Source organism: Lithobates pipiens, unplaced genomic scaffold, assembly GCF_037356315.1.
Source record: "Lithobates pipiens isolate NorthernLeopardFrog02 unplaced genomic scaffold, aLitPip1_a1.2 Scaffold_19, whole genome shotgun sequence".
Taxonomy (NCBI): Eukaryota; Metazoa; Chordata; class Amphibia; order Anura; family Ranidae; genus Lithobates; species Lithobates pipiens.
The window spans coordinates 520,997,882-521,021,183 of record NW_027507764.1 but is presented as its reverse complement, the minus strand read 5'-3'; the positions used below and the strand labels follow the sequence as shown (position 1 = coordinate 521,021,183).

At 45.6% G+C, this 23,302-nt stretch overlaps 7 pseudogenes; all 7 read left to right on the top strand.

Moving 5' to 3' along the window:
- The first annotated feature begins 736 nt into the window (after positions 1-736).
- LOC143998654 (5S ribosomal RNA) lies at positions 737-855 on the top strand (annotated as a pseudogene).
- A 99-nt stretch (positions 856-954) lies between these two features.
- LOC143999051 (5S ribosomal RNA) lies at positions 955-1,073 on the top strand (annotated as a pseudogene).
- Positions 1,074-1,233: 160 nt separating this feature from the next.
- Positions 1,234-1,352, top strand: LOC144000025 (5S ribosomal RNA; annotated as a pseudogene).
- Positions 1,353-2,520: 1,168 nt separating this feature from the next.
- On the top strand, positions 2,521-2,639 carry LOC143998869 (5S ribosomal RNA; annotated as a pseudogene).
- Positions 2,640-2,960: 321 nt separating this feature from the next.
- LOC143998999 (5S ribosomal RNA) lies at positions 2,961-3,079 on the top strand (annotated as a pseudogene).
- Positions 3,080-3,179: 100 nt separating this feature from the next.
- LOC143999346 (5S ribosomal RNA) lies at positions 3,180-3,298 on the top strand (annotated as a pseudogene).
- Positions 3,299-18,924: 15,626 nt separating this feature from the next.
- LOC143999213 (5S ribosomal RNA) lies at positions 18,925-19,043 on the top strand (annotated as a pseudogene).
- The last annotated feature ends 4,259 nt before the right edge of the window (positions 19,044-23,302 follow it).

Genomic DNA, 23,302 nt, shown 5'->3' with positions numbered 1-23,302 from the left:
ACAGGTGCCGTAGGAATCTTTTTATATTGTTGGCTTTGACCTGGTTTTTTTTCGCTTGTTTCCCAAGGTGACCATTTTAGCATCTGTCAAGAGTTTTGAGTATGTCCCGAAGCATTCGCCTAAGGCCACATCACCCTGAAAGCGCCCGATCTCAGAGGCTAAGCAGGGTCAGGGTCAGGGTCAGATGGGAGACCGCCAGGGTCTATGTTGTTGGCGTTGACCTGTTTTTTTTTCACTTTTTTCCCAAGATGACCATCTTGGCATTTGTCAAGAGGGTTGAGAGTGTCTGAATAGAACACCTATGGCCACATCACCCTGAAAGCGCACAATCTCATCTGATCTCAGAGGCCTAGCAGTGTACGGCCTGGTTAATACCTGTATGGGAGACCATCTGTGAATACCAGGTGCCGTAGGCTTCTTTTTATGTTGTTGGTGTTGACCTGTTTATTTTCGCTTGTTTCCCAAGGTGACCATCTTGGCTTTTAAAAAGAGGGTCGAGAGTGCCTAAAGAGATCACCTACGGCCCCATCACCTTGAAAACACCCGATCTTGTCTGATCTTGGAGGCTAAGCCGTGTTGGGCCTGGTTAATACCAGGATAGGAGAACGTCTGGGAATAACAGGTGCCGTATGCTTCTTTTTCTGTTATTGACCTTGACCTGTTTTTTTTTTTCACTTGTTTCCCAAGGTGACCATCTTGGCATTTGTCAAGAGGGTTGAGAGTGCCCGAAGAGATCACCTACGGCCCCATCACCCTGAAAGCGTCCAATCTCGTCTGATCTCGGAGGCTAAACAGTGTCAGGCCTGGTTAGTACCTGGATGGGAGACCGCCTGGGAATACCAGGTGCCATAGGCTTCTTTTTATGTTGTTGGCTTTGACCTGTTTTTTTCGCTTGTTTCTGAAGGCGACCATCTTGGCGTTTGTCAAGAGGGTTGGGCGTGTCTTGAAGAGAATGCTTACGGCCACATCACCCTGAAAGCACCCGATCTCGTCTGATTTCAGAGGCTAAGCAGTGTCAGGCCTGGTTAGTACCTGGATGGGAGACTGCCTGGGAAGACCAGGTGCCATAGAAGGATCTGGCCTGGTTAGTGTCTTGATTGGGAGATCGCCTGGGAATACCGGATGCCGTAGACTTCTTTTTATGTTGTTGGCTTTGACCTGTTTTTTTTAGCTTTTTTCCCAAGGTGAGCATCTTGGCCTTTGTCAAGAGGCTTCAGAGTGCCCAAAGAGAGTGCCTACGGCCAAATCACCCTGAGAGAGCCCAATCTCATCTGATCTTGGAGGCTAAGCAGCGATGGGCCTGGTTAGTACCTGGACGGGAGACAGCCTGGGAATACCAGGTGCCGTAGGCTTCTCATTATGTTGTCGGCGTTGACCTGTGTTTTTTCCCTTTTTTCCCAAGGTGACCATCTTGCCATTTGTCAAGAGGGTTGAGAGTGCGCAAAGAAATTGCCTACGGCCACAACACCCTTAAAGCACCCAATCTCGTCTGGTCTCAGAGGCTAAGCAGGGTTGGGCCTGGTTTGTACCTGGATGGGAGACCGCCTGGGTTTTCCAGATGCCGCAGGCTTCTTTTTATGTTGTTGGTGTTGACCTGTTTTTTTCGCTTGTTTCCCAAAGTGATCATCTTGGCATTTGTCAAGAGGGTAGAGAGTGCTTAAAGAGATCGCTTACAGCAGCATCACCCTGAAAGCACCCTATCTCTTCTGATCTCGGAGGCTAAGAAGGGTTGGGCCTAGTTAGTACTTGAATGGGAGATGGCCTTGGAATACCAGGTGCCGTATTCTTCTTTTCATGTTGTTGGCGTTGACCTGTTTTTTTTCGCTTGTTTCCCAGGGTGACTATCTTGGCATTTTTCAAGAGGGATGAGAGTGCCCAAAGAGATTGCCTATGGGCACATCACCCTGAAAGCACCCAATCTCCTCTGATCTCAGAGGCTAGAAAGGGTCGTGCCTTGTTAATACCTGGATGGGAGACCGCCTGGGAATACTAGGTGCTGTAGGCTTCTTTTTATGTTGTTGGCGTTGACTTGATTTTTTGTTTGCTTCCCAAGGTGACCATCTTGGCGTTTGTCAAGAGGGTTGAGCGTGCCTGAAAAAAATCTACTATGGCTGCATCACCCTGAAGGAGCCCAATCTCATTTGATCTCAGAGGCTAAGCAGGGTTGGGACCTGGTTAGTACCTGGATGGGAGACCGCCTGGGAATTCTCAATGCCATAGGCTTTTTTTTTAAGTTGTTGCTTGATTCCCAAGGTGACCATCTTGGCGTTTGTCAAGAGGGTTGAAATTGCCTGAAGGGATTGCCTACGGGCACATAACCCTGAAAGCACCCGATCTCATTTGATGTTGGAGGCTAAGAAGAGTCAGGCCTTGTTAGTACGCGGATGGGAGACCGCCTGGGAATACCAGGTGTCGTAGGCTTCTTTTTATATTGTTGGCGTTGACCTGTTTTTTTTAGCTTGTTTCCCAAGGTCACCATCTTGGTGTTTGTCAAGAGGGTTGAGAGTGCCTGAAGAGATTGCCTATGGCCACATCACTCTGAAAGCACCCAATCTTGTCTGATCTTGGAGGCTAAGAATAGTCAGGCCTGGTTAGTACCTGGATGGGAGACCACCTGGGAATACCAGTTATTGTAGGCTTCTATTTATGTTGTTGGCGTTGATTCGTTTGTTTTTTTCCGCTTGTTTCCCAAGGTGACCATCTTGGCATTTGTCAAGAGGGTTGAGAGTGCCCAAAGAGATCGCTTACAGCAGCATCACCCTGAAAAAGCCCTAGCTCTTCTTATCTCTGAGGCTAAGAAGGGTTGGGCCTAGTTAGTACCTGTATGGGAGATGGCGTTGGAATACCAGGTGCCGTATTCTTCTTTTTATGTTGTTGACATTGACCTGTCTTTTTTCGCTTGTATCTCAAGGTGACTATCTTGGCATTTGTCAAGAGGGTTGAGAGTGCCCAAAGAGATTGCATATGGGCACATAACCCTGAAAGCGCCCGATCTCCTCTGATCTCAGAGGCTAAACAGGGTTGGGCCTTGCTAGTACCTGGATTGGAGACAACCTGGGAATACTAGGTGCTGTAGGCTTCTTTTTATGTTGTTGGCGTTGACTTGTTTTTGTTTTGTTTGTTTACCAAGGTGACCATCTTGGTGTTTGTCAAGAGGGTTGAGAGTGCCTGAAGAGCTTGCCTATGGCCACATAACCCTGAAAGCACCAGATCTCGTCTGATCTCAGAGACTAAACAGGGTCGGGCCTTGTTAATACCTGGATGAGAGACCACCTGGGAATACTAGGTGCTGTAGACTTCTTTTTATGTTGTTGGTGTTGACTTGTTTTTTTTTTGTTTCTTTCCCAAGGTGACCATCTTGGCGTTTGTCAAGAGAGTTGAGAGTGCCTGAAGTTATTGGCTACGGCCACATCCCCCTGAATCTGTTCCATCTCGTCTGATCTTGGAGGCTAAGCAGGGTCGGGCCTGGTTAATGCCTGGATGGCAGACCGCCTGGGAATACCAGGTGTCGTAGGCTTCTTTTTTTTTTCAAATATAATTTTTTCTCCAAACAGGGGAAGACGGTCCCCCGAGTACATAATGCAACAGAGAAATACAGAGCAAAAAGCAGCTGAACAATACTTGATACAGGTATATTCGCAACTGTGAGTCTGCCTTCCATCAATCATAATGATTCAAGGCAGGGATAAAGTACTGTACCAAGATCCAGGGTCACACAAACCCCAGGTCCCTCCGGCATAATCCATCCAGAGGGGGGGGGTGGGGCCGTCATTCCCAATTTTCCACTTTTTCCAAAAGAGAGAGTGGGTGGAGGGGGTGAGAGATAGGGGAGGAAGGCAGAAAAGAGAAGGGGTGAAAGATCAGGAAAGGAGAAGAGGGGACGAGACACAATGGCAGCCACTGTCCAAGGGGCCAGTCAAGGAAAGCTCAGAGCATTAAGGTGATAGCAGGCGACATCCTTCCAGCGAGAATATAAAGGTATTCCAGATGTCCCAGGTTTGTTTAAAAAATTCTTGTTTACCTTGTGATGTGAGGATCAAGTCCTCCATTTTTTTTAATGTCCTCTATTTTCCTAAGCCAGTGAGTAATGAAAGGGGGGGGACATTTTTTCCAATAGAGAGGGATGCAGGATTTCGCCACATTTATCACATGCCGTAAAATTTATTTTTTTGTACTTCTTAATGGGAATCTGTCAATGGTGCAAGAGAAAGAATGCAGCCTCTTCCGGGATGGAGAAGTCTGTGAATTTTTGTGTTATGCATCGGATCTCTGTCCAGAAGTCCACCAAGCTGGGGCAGGACCAAAAAATGTGGATCAACGTGCCCTCTTCTTCTCCACACCTCCAGCATATGTTCGAGGAAGAGGGGAATTATTTATGCAGCTTTGATGGTGTCAAATACCACCTGGTGAGAAGTTTAAAATTTGTCTCCTGTATCTTCGTGCACAGCGAGGTTTTGAGAGCCAAAGTGATAATGCGTTGTCTCTATGCTGGGGAAAACGAGCAATTAAGGTCCTTTTCCCAGTTGGACAGGCAGGTTAAGTGTGGGTGATCTGTTTGAGAGAGAATGTGGACCAAAGGGCCTTCGCTCCTGCATAGAGCCTCAAACTCCGTCTGAGGGCGTGCGAAAGTTTGAGTATTGGGGATGGAATGGAAAAAATGATGTTGTTGCGCCGCTCTCCAAAAAGGCATTTGGAAAAGCCCTGTCGGATCTGTTAGGGTTGAGAAAGAAGGTCATTTTCCATCAATGACGAATTTAGACGCATGGTCTAGGTTGGAATTTCTAAGTGGGTCCCCGGTTCCAAGTTCGGATGGCCACGTATAGGGAATAGGGGGGAAGTCAAAGACGTGAGTGTGTTTTGGGTAGCGATCAGGTGACTGACTTTCAATGAAGCCCCTATAGTGGGATATGACGTCAATTCTGTGGGTAAATCCTTATAGCACCACATGGTGCTTCTTAGCGGAATTTGGGAGTGAGATTGTCCTAGTAGCACCCAGAGCTTAGAAAGTTTGTTTCCATTCCAGTCCAATACACGCCCCAGATGGGAGGCCAGGTAGTAGCATCGCAAGTCAGGGAGAACCAACCCTCCCTGTTGTTTAGACAATGTCAGCTGTGACCACTTAAGTCTGGGATTTTTGTGGGCCCAGTTAAATTGAGTGAGCAGGGATTGAGCTTGCTTAAAAAACGGGACTGGAATCTGGATCGGGAGAGCTTGGAAAAGATAGGTAAATTTAGGGAGTATGTTCATTTTAATGAGATTGCATCTCCTGAACCAGGAATGGAGGCCAGAATGCCACCCGTGAAGCAAACTGCGGATCTTAGTGACAAGGGGTGGGGGGAAGTTCAACATAAACGTATGCGCGTTGTCCTGTGGAATGTAAGTACCTAAGTACTTAAGGGCTGTATGGGTCCATTTAAATCGAAAATTGGACTACAAGTCTAGTAACGTTTGCGGGCGGACTTCGACCCCCATGGCCTCTGATTTCAAGAAGTATCCTGTATATCTGGAATTCCCGAAGGAGATTTGGCAAGGAAACTCTGGGATTCGTCAACGAGAACAGCATGTCATCTACGTAGGCAGATGTCAATAGTACCGATTTGGAGTCGCGTTATGTCTGAGTTTTGTCGAATTGTGGAGAGAAAGGGTTCCAATGACAGTGCGAATAACTGGGGCGACAGGGGGCAACCCTGTCTGGTCCCATTCCCGATGTCAAGGGGAGATGAGAGCACCCCATTCGCTTTGAGTTGAGCTGAAGGGCGTGAGTATATCTTACTTATCCATGCCAACATCCGTTCACTCAGACCTATATGGCGAAGGACCGAGAACATGAATGTCCATTTGACCCGATCAAAAGCCTTCTCGGCATCAGTACTTACGAAAAGACAAGGGGTCCCAGATGACTTTGCTTTATGGACCAGGGTAAGCACCTTAATGGTGTTGTCCCTATCTTCCCTGGTGGGAATAAAACCTAACTGGTCAATATGTATAAGGGACTGCAAGTGCTGTGCCAATCACGTGGCGAGGATTTTAGAGAATCGTTTTAGGACCGAATTTAGGAGGGAAATGGGTCTGTAGCTCCCACATAGGCCCGGGTCTTTGCCCTCCTTAGGTATCAACGAGATGTGGGCTCTAAGGGTATGCTCAGGAAAATCCCCATTCAAGCTCATTCGAGTATTCAATAAATTCACCAAGCGCGGGCCGAGAAAAGGGAGGAAGGTCTTATAGTATTGTGCGGTATATCCGTCAGGGCCGGGAGCCTTACCCACCTTCGGAGGTCCCACGGCCATCTGGACTTCTTCCAGTGTGATCGGGTTGGTAGACCAGAACCGGTTACATATCTGTCTATATTGTCCTGTCCGGACCCTGAATCGGGCAGGTTGTAGAGATCAGAGTAGCATTTTTCAAAGACTTTGGCTATTTGGGTTGGGGTAGAGCCCCTCTGGCCATTCTCATCTATCAACTGTTGTATGTAAGAGGCAGATTTCCACTCCTTTTACTGACCTGGCAAAGATTTTTCCGCATTTGTCCCCTGATTCCTACATCAGTTTACGACAAAACTGGAGTACTGCTTTCGCTTTATAATGGAGTAGGTCAGTAATCTGGGTACGGAGTGTCCCCAATTCAATCTCTAAGGTCCGTGAGGGGGCATGTTTATGTTTCGCTTCCACAGAGGCAAGTTCACAAAACAGATTAGCAATTTGTTCCTTCCGTGTTCGTTTGATGCGTGCCCCGTGCCTGATAAGTACCCTGCGGAGTACTGACTTGTGAGCCTCCCAAATTATCCCCGGGTCGCAGTCCTGCGTTTAGTTTTCTTGGAAATAAAGGTCCAATTCCCTGGTCACATCTGCTAAAACTTCCGGTATCTGGAGGAGGCTCTCATTAAGGTGCCAGAATAGAGACCTAGGTGAGGGGTTCCTAGGGAGAGTGTAGGTAAGGGCTACAGGAGCGTTGTCGGACCAAGTAATATGGCCGATGGAGGAAGAGCTCACCAAGTGCAGTTGGTCATGTGGAATCAAGAAGAAGTCTATCCTCAAGTATGATTTGTGAGGGGAAGAGCAAAAAGAGTAGTCCCTTTCCCCGGAGTGTTGCAGACACCAGACATCAACTAATTGGTCATTCAGTAAACACTTAGTAATCCGCTTTCTAGAGGAAATGAGGAGCGAGGAGCAAGAGGCAGAAGTGTCAACCGATGGCGAAAGGGGACATTAAAGTCCCCACCTAATATCAACTGGCCCTCCCGAAAGTCACATCATCTGTGCAGGGTAGTTCTGAGGAATGTGTCTTGGTGATCATTGGGAGTGTACACAGTGGCAAATGTAAAAAGGAGTTCTCCAATGTGGCCCCTAAGAAAAAGATATCGGCCCCAGGGTCCACCAGAGAATCCTGGAGAACCGAGGGGAGCCTGCTAGAGATCAGAATGGAGATTCCCTTGGTCTTAGAGGAGGGGTTAGTAGAGTGGTAGACCTTAGCGAAGGATCTTGACCGTAGAAAGGGGAGGCTAGTATTTTTAAAATGTGTTTCTTGTATAAAGGCCACATCAGTACAGGAAGTCTTCAGTTCTCACAGGAGGATCCACCGTTTTTCAGAGGAGTTCAGTCCCTTAACGTTTAGAGAGGTGACCTTGACTGAGTCTGCCATCGCTCCTCGGGGAGGGGAAGGGGGACGTCCGAGAAAAGCAAAGAAAGTTGAACCAAGGTAGGTATTGGGTAGGTAATGGATGGAGGGAACTAAGGGGGAAAAAGGAAGGGCAAATGGAAGGAAAGGTAAGGGGAAAAAGAGGCCGGGCACCTCAACCCCAGGGGGAGAGGGAAATTAAGGGTTGTCCGCACTCAACAGTACAGGAATTGTATACTAAAACAGCACAATTATGCTATAGCGTTTACCAGATGTACACTGGGTTTAAAGCGCCGTCCTACTTGGGTTGGTGGGTAGACAGGTCGGAGAGGGAGCCCCCGGATCCCAGTCTCCCCAGTCCCGGCAGTGGTAAATGTCACGTCTGATACCGGTATGCAAATAAAAGACAATCAGTAACATCATAGAACCAAAAAACAATAGTATAATTAAAACAGAGGTAGAGCATAGAACTGTCAGCACTGAGGGGTCTCCTCAGCTCGTCCTAAATGTAGGCATGCACGAGGGAGCCCGTCACAACAGAAAAGGCATCACAGAATGGGATCCACCACCCCCCGTCCCATACCCCAAAAGTACATGCAGCCCCCGAACAAATGTATTTCTCTCTTTGGCAGATTGTCCTCTTCTTACCCCCTCTCCTCCATCCACGCCCCGGGGGAAAAGGGGGAGGGAAGGGGGGAAAAGAGGGGGGTAAGGGGGGAAAGGGGGAGTGAAAGGGGGGAGGGAAGGGGGGAGGGAAGGGAAGGAGGTAAGGGAGGGAAGGGGGGAGGGAAGGAGGGGCAGCAAAGGAGAGGGGACAAACATGCGGAAAGGTCAAGTCCTTTAGCGTGCTCACACCAGCAACCACCCGGACCCCATAAGTTTCAACTCCTCCCCTCCATGGTCACCACATGAAGATGAAAGAGGAGCAGCCCTGGTCGGTGCATGGAGAATCCGGCAGGCAAGGGGCTGGGGCCACCATCCCTCCATCCAACGGGAGACTTCACCCGAGCAGCAGTTCTGGGGCCCGCCAATTAGTGTCTCTCCTGCATCACCTTTGGGGGCTGTGTAGAGCATCCAGAGGGAGGCTGGGACCGCCAAAACAGTAAGGGGTAAATCCTCCAGGGGGGTCCAGAGTCAAACTGGAGGGAAGCAGTGTCTCGCACCAATAGGCTCAATAAATAAGTCATCCAGGGTGTCCCCGAAAGCTGCAGAAGGCAATCTCGGCAAAGAGTAGGTGGGGGCCAGAGGGGGGGACGAGGGGCGCAACCAGGGAGAGGGGACACATATGCGGGAATGTCAAGCCCTTCCAGTACAGCGCACTAGGTATCACTCAGACCCCCCAAAGTGCAACTCCCCCCTCTAAGGTCAAGACTCCAGAAGGGAAGATGAGCCGCCCTGGTCTGTACATGAAAGAACCTGCTGCCAAGGGGTTGGGGCCATCATCCCTTCCTCCAATGGGAGATGCCACCTGTCAAGTGGTGCCCCTCCGACAATGTCGTCGGGGTATATGTGGAGCATCCAGGGGGAGGCAGGGACCACCCAAACAGTGAGGGGTAACGCCTCCAATGGGGACCGGTGTCAGACAGGAGGATAGCGGTGTCTTGTACAAGTTGGTTAATTAGACAAGTCATCCAGTATGTTCCTGTGAGCAGCGGAAGGAAAGGTCGGTAAGGATTATGAATGGGTGGGGGCCAGGGAATGCATAAAACTGCCACCAGATGACCGGGGCAGAGAGGGCAAGGGGATGAAAGTCGGATCTGGTAGGTGGGGGGGGGGGTGAGGAGTCTCACTCATATTACTCACGTTGGCCATCCCTTGAAGCTGAGCTCTCTGCATACCCAGGATGTTCTTCTGTATAATCTAGCCTATCTGTATACATTAGCCTGTCTTTTGTACACATTAGCCTCTCTGTATCAACTAGCCGGTCTTCTGTATACACTAGTCCGTCCCTAGCTTGTCTTTTATACACATAGTCTCTCGGTATACCCCGCCTTTCTGTATACATCTTTATACCCTAGCCTCTATGTATAATCTTGCCTCTCATTATACCCCAGCCTGTATTCTGTTTACCCAATTTTGTCTTTTATATAAACTAGCCTGTCTACTGTATAACGTAGCTTCTCATTATACCCCGGCCTCACTGTCAGCTTGTCTCTGTACACTAGCCTCTCTGTTTTCCCTAGTCTCTCTGTTTAAAATAGCCTCTCTGTATACACTAGTCTGTCCGTATACTTTAGCAAGTCTGCACACACTAGCCTCTTTGTGTAAAACAGCCTCTCCCTCAGTATAACCTCGCCTCCATCTCTGCATATCCAGTACGTTCTTCTGTATAATCTAGCCTGTCTTTTGTACACATTAGCCTCTCTGTATAAACTAGCTGGTCTTCTGTATACACTATTCCGTCTGTATACACTAGCAAGTCTGTGTAACCCGGTCTCTCTCTCCCTAGAAAACACCAACCCTGACCCTGACAGAGGAGGAGGGTTTAATAGTCCCTCAGACTCCTCCCACAAATACGGGCTGGCCTGCGGCCAGCCTTCCCACTTGTAATCGGAGTCTTCAAGTGGGAAATGCGATATTACTTAACCACTTCCCACCCGGCCAATGCACATATATGGCCGGGTGGGAGCCGTCTACTTCTGATAGGACGTTCAGGAATGTCAATCAGGGCTCTGTGATTGGCCCTCCTGATCACATGACGTCCGTGTCCAATCACGGCCGTCATGTGATGTAAACAAACAGCAGGTTGCTAGGCAATCGGCTCCTCCTCTCCTCACACAGAAGTCATCGCTGAGGAGAGGAGAGTAGATTGCTGCAGCCGGCTGATGATCAGTGAGTATGAGCTGTTTTTTACAGCTTTTTACTCACTGATCTTCAGTCTAGTGTAAACACACAACACACCACACAGTGTAAACACAGTCCCCACATATGTCCCCATAACACACATGTCCCCAAAACATACATGTCCCCAAAAAATAAAAACACATGTCCCTAATAATAAAAACATGTCCCCCACATATGTCCCACTAAAATCACTTGTCCCAATGATTATGTGCACACATATGTACATGATCATTTGCGTACATATGTCCGTGATCACACAAACCAATTATTATACACTTAACGGATTTTTTTTTACCAAAAACATGTAGCAGAATACATTTTGGCTTAAATTTATGACAAAATTTGATTTTATTGGATTTCTTTTAAAATAGAAAAAAGAAAATATTGTTTTTTTTCCAAATTTCCGCTTTTTTGCGCTTATATCGCAAAAAATAAAAAACGGAGTCGTGAATAAATACCACCAAAATAAATCTCTATTTGTGCGAACAAAATGATAAAAATTTCATTTGGGTACAGTGTAGCATGACCGCGCAATTGTCACTGAAAGCGCTAGAGCGATGAAAGCTGAAAATTGGGCTGGGAAGGAAGGGGGCGAAAGTGCCCTGTATTGTAGTGGTTAAGAACCAAGGCCTGAGGTGTGCCATGGCCTGGATGGTCAGTATGCTTGAAAAGAGGGCAAAAAGACACAAGTATAGGTGGAAAAGGAAAGGTAAAGATCCCATCCATAAAATGACATATGCCCAAACGCCAACTGTAAGTTACCGCTGTGAGAGTAGAACCCACCGACTCTTGACCTGAAGATGAGAAGGAACCCCTTAAGAGCCTGCAAGCTACGCAAACCCAAATGAATGTCCCGTGAAGGATAGGATGAGCCTGATGCCCAAGGTAACCCAGACATGAGAATGAACTTCTTGTGAATGAGAGGATACGTGGGGAAAAGGGAGCAAGGGCTGACCCAAAGAACCCTACAAGAAGATGGCTGAGCAGACTGAAAAAACCCAACACAAGACTGCCTGGGGTATACAGTGAGGCTATTATAATTGGAATGAGGCTGGGGTAATAAGATTGGCTTGGGTATACGGCGAGGTAGACCCTAGAAAAGAAACAGAAATCAGAAAAGTCAAACAAGGTAATACAGATAGGCTAATGTTATTCCCCTGAGCCTGGTGTATACAGAAGAATGGCTAGTGTATACAGAGAGGCTAGTGTGTACAGATGACAAGCTATTGTTTACAGATAGGCTTGTGTATACAGAAGAGAGTCTGGGGAATTCAGTGAGGCTAGTGTATGCAGAGAGGCTGGGACACCGAGACTATTGTAAAAAGAAGGCAGGCTAGTGTATATAGGTTACGGGCACGTGTATACAGAAGACAGAGAGGCTAGTCTATATAGAGGGACTGGTGTACACAGAAAGATTACTGTATACAGAAAGGCTAGCGTGTACAGAAGACATGATTTTATTTTTTGCTAATGCAACTACTTCTAATTAATGTAAAGAGTTACAGTGCTTTTTTCATATTTGGTGCTGTTAAAAGGTCAGTAGTGTGTTGTCAGTGGTGATATCAATGTGACAGTTAATGTAGAGAACCACATATATAAAAAATAGAGCAAAAGAGTGCTAAGTTTATTTTGTTAAGTCATTGACTGATAGACGTTAAGTAATTGGCCGTTATTGGTTTGGCAGTACATGGTTTATTTTGATGTAAGATAGTTTTATTCTCTACCTATAGCCGAGTTTTAGACGACTTTATTATTAGCATTAGTCGCATTAATCATATTTATTATGCAGAGTGTAAGTATTGTAGTGAGACGATATTGCTTTTGAAATATTTGTATTATTATACATAGCATTGTTAGTAGACCAATAGGACAATTTACATGGCTTAATATTGCAGAGCGTAATTTAACAGGAAAGAAATCCAAAGCGTTAGTTGCAGTAGCTTCATAAAACTGAGAAATCGTTGCATTACTCTAAATGTAAAAGTTGTTCCGGTAGCACTGAGAAGACTGATATTAGATGAGTGATCTACCCATTCCGTTTACTATTGCAGAGAGATACCGGTTAAATGTTAATATCTTAATATTTATTGCTGCGTGTAAGGTAGAAATAAGATGGTTTTGTGTGAGTTGGTTTACCAGGATATAGAGATCGTAATCTGGTTATTCTAATAATAAATATAGCAAAATAACACAGATTAATATTGAGACGGTATATACAAGTCGAGTTTAAGTGGAAATACAGGAAATGACAGCAACGACGTGTGTAGGTTTTTATCAATCGGGTTCATTACGTGTCTTTAATAATGTAGTAAATATACCCCAAATATAGCATAAGGATAAGAAAGGAAAATAACTGGCAGAGGATGACATGGCAAAAAGACAAACTGCATTAGAAATGTGAATGTGAATTAGAGATGAAATGTCAATCCCCATTGGTAACCATTAATAAAGTTAACACGGCTACGTACAGCAAAGTTTGAGCTAAGCAGCTAAATATTCCTTTATATTGCAGAGCTTAAGTATTGCAGTTGAAAAGAGATCGGAAGCGTTTTTTGCAGTAGCTTCAAAATGACTGAGAAATCATTTCATTACTCTAAATGAAAAAGTTATCCCGGTAGCACTGAGTGGACTGATATTAGATGAGTTATCGTTGTAATACAAATTCAGTTTCCTATAGCAGAGAGATACCAGCTAAATGTAAGAAGAGCAATTGAACTGTTCACATCGGTAGCATTGCATTACTCTTAATATGTGAAGCGTGTAAAGAAGCAAAAGATGGTTTTGTATTATCCTAAAAGTAGCAGTATACGTAATAAAGGTGGATTTAGACATAGCAAACCCTATAATCTAATTTAGCAAAATTAGAAAGGATAATATTGAGACAGTATAAACAGGTCGAGTTTAAGTGGAAATACACAAAATATCTAGCTTACCTTTACATTGTTCAATAGAGCCTTGCAAAGTAATACAAAGTTAGAATATCGGACTAGCAATTAGATGAGATGATTGCTGTAATCATAAAATATCAGCAACTTGTCTTTAAGGATGAGAAAGTATAATAACCGGAAAAGTATGAAATTTTAAAGAGACAAATTGCATTAGAGATGTGAGATAGACATGAAATGTCAATCCCCATTGGTTACTTACATGAAACCATTAATACAGTTAACGCGGCTACATACAGCAAAGTGTGAGCTAAGCAGCTAAAGGGTATACATTATTTAAGAGTAAATTAACGTAGCTTGTAAATTCCAACGTGTAAATCGTTCCATTAATTTTGTTACGCACGAAGACGGCTTACACTGACTTTTCTCCGTTTCCACTGGTTATCCGCATAATGTATCAGTAACCCTGAAAATTAATAGTGATAGACAGTTTACAATAGGATGTATGCTTGATGTGAATGTAAAATAGTTGCATTATGTGTTATTAATGTAATCAAACTTTATAGCTATCCTTTGCTACTGCAACCACTTTCTCGCATTTTGCTGCTTTTAAAAAATGTGTTGCCAGTGTTATGTGTTACAAATGGTTATCAGTGTGACAGTTGAAGTAATATACAAAATAGAGTCAGAAAGAGAATCCTATTGCATAGGGGTAGAGAGATGGTTGCATTATTCTTAATGTGCCGGCTTTAAAAGGTTTTAAAAAGATGGTTTTGTGTGAATTTTGCTTTAACGTAAAATTAGCTGTAGACATTATATCTATGGTTACGTTTACAATGATTTAGAGATAGTAATCTCTATAATATAATAATAATAAGTATATTGAGGCAGTAAATATAAATACAGATAAAGTGAATACACAAAAGGGATCAAGAGATTGTTGCAAAGTAATATCCTCATTAAGGCCGATTGTCGGAATAGCAACATAACACGAAATATGAGCACGGCTAAAATACAGAAAAACAGTACATTATTTAGGAGTACAGTAGAATATAGTATAAATTATTTAAGATTAAATTGACTTAGCCTGAAAAAATCTAAGTTTAAATCGTTGAGTAAATCGTAAATTTATCAGCTAAGTTAACTCTGAGATTATGATTAATTTGACAATTCCATTACGCGGTCCATTTCCACTGGTATAATCATAATGTAATATCCAGTAATTGCTTTCAGTAAATGTTAAAATTTTAGACAGTTTACATTAGGATGTGGAATTGATATGGATTTAAAAGCGGTACATTAATTTTCTGAAGCATATGGCAGAAAGACGGCTTACACTGCTTTTCTCACATTTTGCTGCGGTAAAAAGAAATGTTTTGTCACTGTGTTTTAACTGTGCAATGATCCTAGTGCAGAGAGATACTCAGTTAATGTCAGAGATTCTCGGTTAATGTCAGAAAAGCAATAAAACTTTTTACATCGTTAGCGAGCGATAGTTACATTACTCATAATATGTGCAGCATGTCTGGTAGCAAATGGATGGTTTTGTGAACATTTTGCATTACCGTACAATTAGCGGTAGACCTCATCGAAGTGAATAGATTTAACTGGTTTTGAGATAGTACTCTCTATTTCTAATAATAAATAAAGCAAAATAAGTCAGGATGGTGTGTCGTCAGTGGTGATATCAAAGTGACAGTTGATGTGGAGAATTACAAATATGCAAAATAGAGCAAAAGAGTGCAAAGTTTATTTTGTTAAGTCATTGACTGATAAGTAATTTTTTAAGTTATTGGCCGTTATTGTTTTGGCAGTACATGGTTTATTTTGATGTATGATAGTTTTATTGCATGCTTGATGTGGGTGATTAAAATCGTGTAGTCTATATTTAGCATAAGAATGAAAAGGCATAACATGGCAATGAGACAAACTCCATTAGAGATGCGAACTAGATGAAATGATGAAATGTGTCTGTATATCCAAGATTGTCTATTGTTATCACTTAGCCTACCCTCTAAATTCACTAGCCTCTCTATATACACGAGCATGTTTTCTGTTTCTGTATACATTACTCTGTCTTCTTTACACCCTGGCCTGTCTTCTATATACACTCTGTTATACACTAGTTTCTCTGTATACACTAGCCGGTCTTCTGCATACAAAAGCCTGTCTTCGGTATACACTAGCCTATTTTCTGAATACACTAGCCCGTCTTCTGTATGCCCTAGCCTGTCTTCTGTATACATTAGTCTCTCTGTATAAACTAGCATCTCTCTATACCCCAAACTGTCCTCTGTAAACACTTGTCTCTCTTTATAGCCTGTCTAGCCTTTCATCTGTACACACTAGCTTCTCTGTATACACTAAACAGGCTTCTATATAAAATAGCTTCACTGTATGCACTAGCCTCTCTGTATAATCTAGCCTTTATTCTGTATTCACTAGCCTTTCTTCTGTATGCTGTAGTCTTCTATATATACTAGCTTCTCTGTACACCCTTGCATCTCTATAAACACTGTGTAAACTAGCCAGTCTTATTTACACACTCGCCGACTGTATACACTAGACTCTCTGAATACCTAGCCTATGTTCTGAATACACTAGCCCGTCTTCTGTCTTCTGTATGCCCTCTCTGTATAAACTAGCATCTCTCTATACCCCAAACTGTCCTCTGTAAACACTTGTCTCTCTTTATAGCCTTTCTAGCCTTTATTCTGTACACACTAGCTTCTCTGTATACACTAAACAGGCTTCTATATAAAATAGCTTCACTGTATGCACTAGCCTCTCTGTATAATCTAGCCTCTCTTTATACCCTAGATAGTGTTCTGCATACACTAGCCTCTCCGTAGAAGCCAGCCTTTATTCTGTATTCACTAGCCTTTCTTCTGTATGCTGTAGTCTTCTATATATACTAGCTTCTCTGTACACCCTTGCATCTCTGTAAACCCTGTGTAAACTAGCCAGTCTTATGTATACACTCGCCGACTGTATACACCAGACTCTCTGAATACACTAAACCCTCTGTATACTACATCCTGTCTTCTGTATACACTAGACTGTAAAAATTAGCTAGAATACACCAGCCTGTCTTCTGTACCCACTAGACTCTCTGTATAAACTACCCAGTCTTCTGTATACACTATCAGCTTTGATGTATACCCAAGCCTATCTTCTGTATATGCACTGTCCTTTCTGTATACACTCGACTCTCTCTTTACACTAATCTCTCTATATACACTAACATCTTTGTATATACTAGCCTCTCTTTAAACTAGCATCTCTGTATACTCAAGCCTATCTGCATGCACGAGTCTGTATTCTGTATTCACTAGCGTTTCTTCTGTATGCTGTAGTCTTCTTTATATACCAGCTGCTCTGTACACCCTTGCATCTCTGTAAACACTGTGTAAACTAGCCAGTCTTATTTATACACTCGCCGACTGTATACACTAGACTCTCTGAATACCTAGCCTATGTTCTGAATACACTAGCCCGTCTTCTGTCTTCTGTATGCCCTCTCTGTATAAACTAGCATCTTTCTATACCCCAAACTGTCCTCTGTAAACACTTTTCTCTCTTTATAGCCTGTTTAGCCTTTCTTCTGTACACACTAGCTTCTCTGTATACACTAACCAGGCTTCTATATAAAATAGCTTCACTGTATGCACTAGCCTCTCTGTATAATCTACCCTCTCTTTATACCCTAGAGAGTGTTCTGCATACACTAGCCTCTCCGTAGAAGCCAGCCTTTATTCTGTATTCACTAGCCTTTCTTCTGTATGCTGTAGTCTTCTATATATACTAGCTTCTCTGTACACCCTTGCATCTCTATACACCAGACTCTCTGAATACACTAAACCCTCTGTATACCACAGCCTGTCTTCTGTTTACACTAGACTTTAAAAACTAGCTAGAATACACCAGCCTGTCTTCTGTATCCACTAGATTCTCTGTATACACTACCCAGGCTTCTGTATACACTGTCAGCTTGGATGTATACCCAAGCCTGTCTTCTGTATACACTAGTCTCTCTATATGCACTGTCCTATCTGTATACACTCGACTCTCTCTATACACCAACATCTTTGTATATACTAGCCTCTCTTTAAACTAGCCTCTCTGTGTACCCCAGCCTCACTGTTTACTCTAGCATCTCTGTATACTCAAGCCTATCTGCATACACGAGTCTGTATTCTGTATACACTAGCCTCTCTTTAAACTAGCCTCTCTGTATACCCCAGAATAACTGTATACTATAGCCTCTCTGTATACACTAGCATTTCTGTACACATCACCCTATCTGTATTCACTAGCCTCTCTGTATACCCCAGCCTGCCTCTCTCTATACACTAGCTTTTCTTCTGAATATAATAGTCTCAGTCTCTCTCTATAACCAAGCCTGTTTTCTCTATACATTAGCATGTGTCCTGTATACACTAGCCTGTCTTCTTTATTCTCTAGCCTACCTTCTGTATACCTTAGCCTCTCTGTATAAACTAGCCTTCCTTCTATATACACTGCCATTTATGAGGTAAACAAAGAGTCTAGTGTACATAAACGACATGCTAGAGTATAAAGAGAGGATAGGGTATACAGAAGAAAGCCTAGTGTATACAGAACACAGGCTAGTACCCTGAGCCTGGGTGAGAGAGGATGAGGAGCATTAGGAGGGCTTGGTCTTTCACATCCAACCAAGCCATGATGTGGCTCAACACGTCCAGCTGCCGAAAATAAGGACAAGCGTGGGAGGCACACAACACCCACTGTAACAGTGCTAGGTTCCTGCATTACAGAAACAGAACACCAGCAATAAGGGGTATCTTCAGGTGTATACTGTGCAGGAGGCACACAACACCCACTCTAACTTCTGCACTGCCGATGCCTGTATTGCAAAAATTGAACACCAGTAATAAAGGGTATCTTCAGGTGTGTACTGTGCAGGAGGCACATAACACCCACTGTAACAGTGCTAGGTTCCCAAGCAGTAAAGACACTGTCCCTGCCTATCGTCCTCTTTCCCTGACCGCCGCAACACACTATACAAGGCCGCCGCGCTGGCTGCCTTATATAGTGTGGGGTGTGTACTAAACCCCCTTGAGCTATAATTGGCCACAGGAATACTATTCCTGTGGTCAATTGTGGCTCTCCTCTCAGAGGATGTCACATCTGTTCTTATTATATAGAACTTATTATGCTCCTCGTAAACTTTTTCAATTTGGCCGAACGGCCGGACGCAAGTTGCCCCCGGTGCGGGAACATGGGGGGAGACATGATGCACATGTTTTGGAGATGCCCGAAGTTGATCTGCTACTGGACGGAGGTGACAGGAACCATTGATCGGGTGTTTGGAACCTCCACCAGGATGGAGGCGAAGTATTGTCTCCTGGGATTAGTTGAAGGAGTTGGAAACCCGGGAAGCAGCCAGATGGCAGTTCTGAGATGCCTATTTCAGGCAAGTAAACTGATTGCCCAACCCTGCTTAGCCTCCAATGTTGGCATTGACTTGGTTTTTTTAGCTTGTTTCCCAAGATCACCATGTTGGCGTTTGTCAAGATGGTTGAGAGTGCCCAAAGAGATCGCCTATGGCCCCATCCCCTTGAAAGTGCCCGATCTTGTCTGATCTCGGAGGTTAAGCATTGTCGGGCCTGATTAGTAACTGGATGGAAGACCGACTGGGAATACCAGGTGCCGTATGCTTATTTCTTGATCATACATCACGGGACACAGGATCATTACATAATGAGTTATATAGGCACCTCTGGTGATGGGACACTGGTTAACCCCCAATTAAGGAGAATTCCTTCCCTATATAACCCCTCCCATATGGGAGGCACCTAATTTTTCCCTTTGCCAGTGGTGGTTTGTCACATAAAACATGTTCTATGAAGAAAGTTCTGTGCAGGTCCCTGCGGGGGCCTAAGGGCTACAACAAACCGGATCCATATCTCGGGCCGATATTTTGACTCCCAAGATGTTTTGCCTGTAAGTCCTCTCCTATTGGAAGACTGGGCTCTGGGAAAACCAGACTTACTGTACTATTTACATAGTGGCACGAAAGTTTCTGGCAGAGTCTTTTACAAGGTCCAGGTAGGAGGTTCTTCTGAGAAGGAACCCCAAAAAAAACCTGAAGGTTGGCACAACTCTGCCCGCCGTGATGGGTGAAGGCTGGAATCTGTCTGTTTTCAGCAATTCCTGCGGCGAGGACAGGTAAGGGAAGTTAATCCTGTATAAATTATATTATGGATTTCTTCATTGAGTAGTTGTATGTCTTACTTGGTTTCCACCACTAGGGGGAGTAAGAGCAGCCTGATGCATACTTACATGCCTTTCAGATACACACGCTCAGTGAAGCCTGGTTCTCCCAGATGACTCATGTCTCCACTGCAATCTCAGCCACAATGAAGGTAATACGTAGTCTGGGGGTCCCAGACAGCTCCGATGGCAATTCCCTTCCCCCCTGGATACCGGCAGTCCTCGTGCATGCACACCAAGCACGCTTCCGTGCTAATGGAGGAGGCGGGAGTGTGTTTGCGAGCCGCGTCGTTCGGTGTGCACGGCGCTGTACTGCGCAGTTTTACAGCCCAGAGCGTCAGGGGGCTGTAAGTGGAGACACAGGAGCTGTGGGCAGTAAGCATCCCAAGGGATTGGATCCAGGCAAACCTAAGACAAACCTACTCAGCATCAGGTTGTGCAGTTTAAGCATATGTATTTATTGTGAGACTTTAAGCACAACAGTGATTGCACTTTGTACTAGTACCTCTGCTTTGTAGCTTAGGGCTATGTCTCCTTGTAAGAGGGTCTCAGGGGGAGATAACAAGGACACTGGTAAGTCACCGCCTAGGTCTAGGGGTTCTAAAAATGCCTGTAGGTTACCATCCCCCCCCTGCAAGACTGGAGTCAGCCTCACAGGATGAGTCAGTGCCCCTGTCAGGATTTGCAGCCTCTCCTGATATTTCAGCCCCGGTATACATCACTGAGGACTCCCTTAGGGCTACATTGGAAGGTTTTGAAGGGAGAATCAAGAATTTTATTTCAGCTTCCCTGAAAGAAAGCAGGAAAAGGGGTAGATCCCCTCCCTCTGCTGAGATTCCTCTTTCAGATGACACTTCTGACAATGAGGAGAGATCCCTATCTTGGGACAGGTATCTTGAGCAGTCGGATGAATCAGAGGAAGAGGAGAGAGTCCCCTCCTCCCAGGCGCTCAGAAAACAGGTGCAGTATTATACTGAATTGGTGCATACCACATTCAGAATGCCTGCTGCTGAGATCGCTACGTCCTCTGTTTCTTCCCTGGGAGTCAGGAAAATCCCACAACCTGCCTTTTCCTTTCCAATTAATCCCTTAATGGATAAATTGTTGTATGAGGATTGGGGACATCCCGATAAACTGTTTGCTCCTCCTAAAAGGTTTTCTATGCTTTATCCTCTGGAGGAAAGTTTCACCAAGAAATGGGGGGTCCCATCTGTCGATGCGGCTGTTTCTTGCGTGAATAGAAATCTGACCTGTCCTTTGGATAATGCTCAGGTATTTAAAGATCCAACTGATAAGAAGCTGGAAACATTATTAAAAGCCTCCTTTTGGGGGGGCGTGTCCTGACCATGGAGGAGTGAGGAAGTACTTCACCTCAGCTCCGCTCCATCGCCGCACATATCAGCTGCCCTCAGCGGGGAAATCCGATCCACATCACCGGGCTCAATGTCCCAACGATCCCGGCAGTCTTCCCGACCGCCGCAGGGTAACAAGAAGCGGCAGGGACAGCTGGATCAGTTCTTCCCGGGCCCCCACAGACAGGGCCGCGATGGACCCAATATCGACCGGGAAACTTCAGAAAGCTGGGAAATCCTCACAGCCTGCTACAGCGACGCCTTCCCAGTCGACTGGACCGTCTCCCCTGGCTTCTCCGGTGCCCTCCCCAGGATCGGTAAGCGATTCGGCCCCCCCTGCATCCCCCGGGTCCCTGGATGGCCGCTCAGAGGTCTCAGACCTCATGGGAGATGACACAATACGCCGCCATATTATGTCTCTCCCCACCAGAGAGGACCTAGAAAAGTTCACTAGCAGAGTGGAGAAGGCTTTCACCGCTGATATTGCCCAGCTTAAAGCTGATACTACACATCTGGGTCACAGAGTGGAGGCCCTGGAGGAAAAACTAGAGGAGACTCTCCCCGCTATTGCTCTGCTGCAATCTAGGTGCCAAACACAAGACCATCAGCTTGAGGTACTGCTGGGGCAATTGGATGATGTTGAAAACCGCAGCAGGAGGGCCAATATCAGGATCAGGGGGCTCCCGGAGGCTACTGGACCCAGGGATATTGTCCCCACTCTGACTGATATCTTTAGGGACATATTGGGAGTCCCAGCCACTGCTCCTATTGAAATAGACCGAGCCCACAGAGCACTGCGCCCCCCGTCTCAAGACGCTGACAATCCCAGGGATATAATCTGTAAACTTCACAAATATACTATCAAGGACCGGATTATGAAAAAAGTGCGGGGTAAGCCCTTTTATGATTTTGATGGTGCTCGACTGACTTTCTATCAGGATCTCTCGCGGCGCACCCTCATGCGGCGGAGAGCCCTTCGCCCGCTCCTTTCTGTGCTCCAGGCTGCAGGACTGTCCTACCGCTGGGGCTTCCCCTTCTCTCTGCATGTGCTTAAGGATGGCAGGCAGGTGACCCTGTGCACAAAAGACGATCTTCCACATTTTCTATCCTCTCTGGGGCTGAATCCCGTGGACTTTCTGGATTGGAGAGGACCCCCGAGCGACTTGCTTGTCCCCCCCCTTCCTCACAGATGGTCTACAGTCACACGCAAGCATCGAGGGACAGACATAGTTCAACCCGCAACTCTTCAGTGGTTCCTTCTACCACCCGAGACTGATACCGAGCCTGGGCTGTGTGATAGACGGCTGATTGCGGACTTTTTCTACTATGATTGCTGGTGTCTGGGCCTCCCCCCACGGGAATTGTAAATGGGATGTTTTGACCCTGTACCCCCCCCCCGGGTGTTCCAGGGACCTGGATGTGCCCTATGCGGCCGAAGACTGTGGCTGCCGTGGCCGCAAGAATTTTTGGTGACTTCTCTCCAGCCCTTGTTACTGTTTGACTATCAGATTAGGCCTACAGGGCGGAGAATGTTTACATTCCCAATGTTGTAAGGTGGTCTGCCACGGCGCCCCCTTTTTCTTCCCTTTGCGGGGCACCAGGGGTGGGGGGAGGGGGGTTTTTTAATGTGTTTTGGTTTCTGTTTTTATTTCCCCCTTTTCTTTTGCCATCGTAGCTACCTCCGTGACCCCCCCCCCCCCTCCGCGGTCTGCAGTTTGCTGTGCGGCTACCGTGGCGGGGGGGCCTCTGCCAGGGATTGGCCAGACTCCACGTCCCCGAATGCAATCAGCCCACACTGGGCTTCACCCCTTTTTTCCTCCTCTTTTATTTTTTACTTTTGTTGCTTTTTTGGATCGGTTTTTCTCCCGAATTGAGGCTATTCTGCTCTCAGATGTGGTGGGCGGGGCGGGGACCTTCCTTTTCCCCCTTGTTTTGGTTTACGTTCCCCACATAGGCCATCCATCCATGGGTTTAGTTCCCTGTTGGGACTTTAGGAGGGGGCTAGGAGCCCCCCCGGATAGTGGGGTGGGTCCCATCTCCCCCCAAACTGCTGCATTGTCTAATTTTGATGTAGCTGTTTTGTTTTTATGTTGTTGGTATTTTTGTACTATTTTTTTGTGTTTTTTATCTCCCTATCTCTCCCCTTTTCTTCTCCCTCTTTTTTCACTCCCCCCTTTTCCTAGGAGCCTGCTGTTGCTGCGGTCCTTACACCAGGCGGGTTGGGACGCTTGCCCAGTCCTCCACCCTCCAACTCTCCCATGTCTACACTCCAGGTAATTTCCTACAATTTACGGGGTCTCTGCTCTCCGGGGAAGAGGAACAAATTGTGGTGGGAACTTAAAAAGTTGAAGG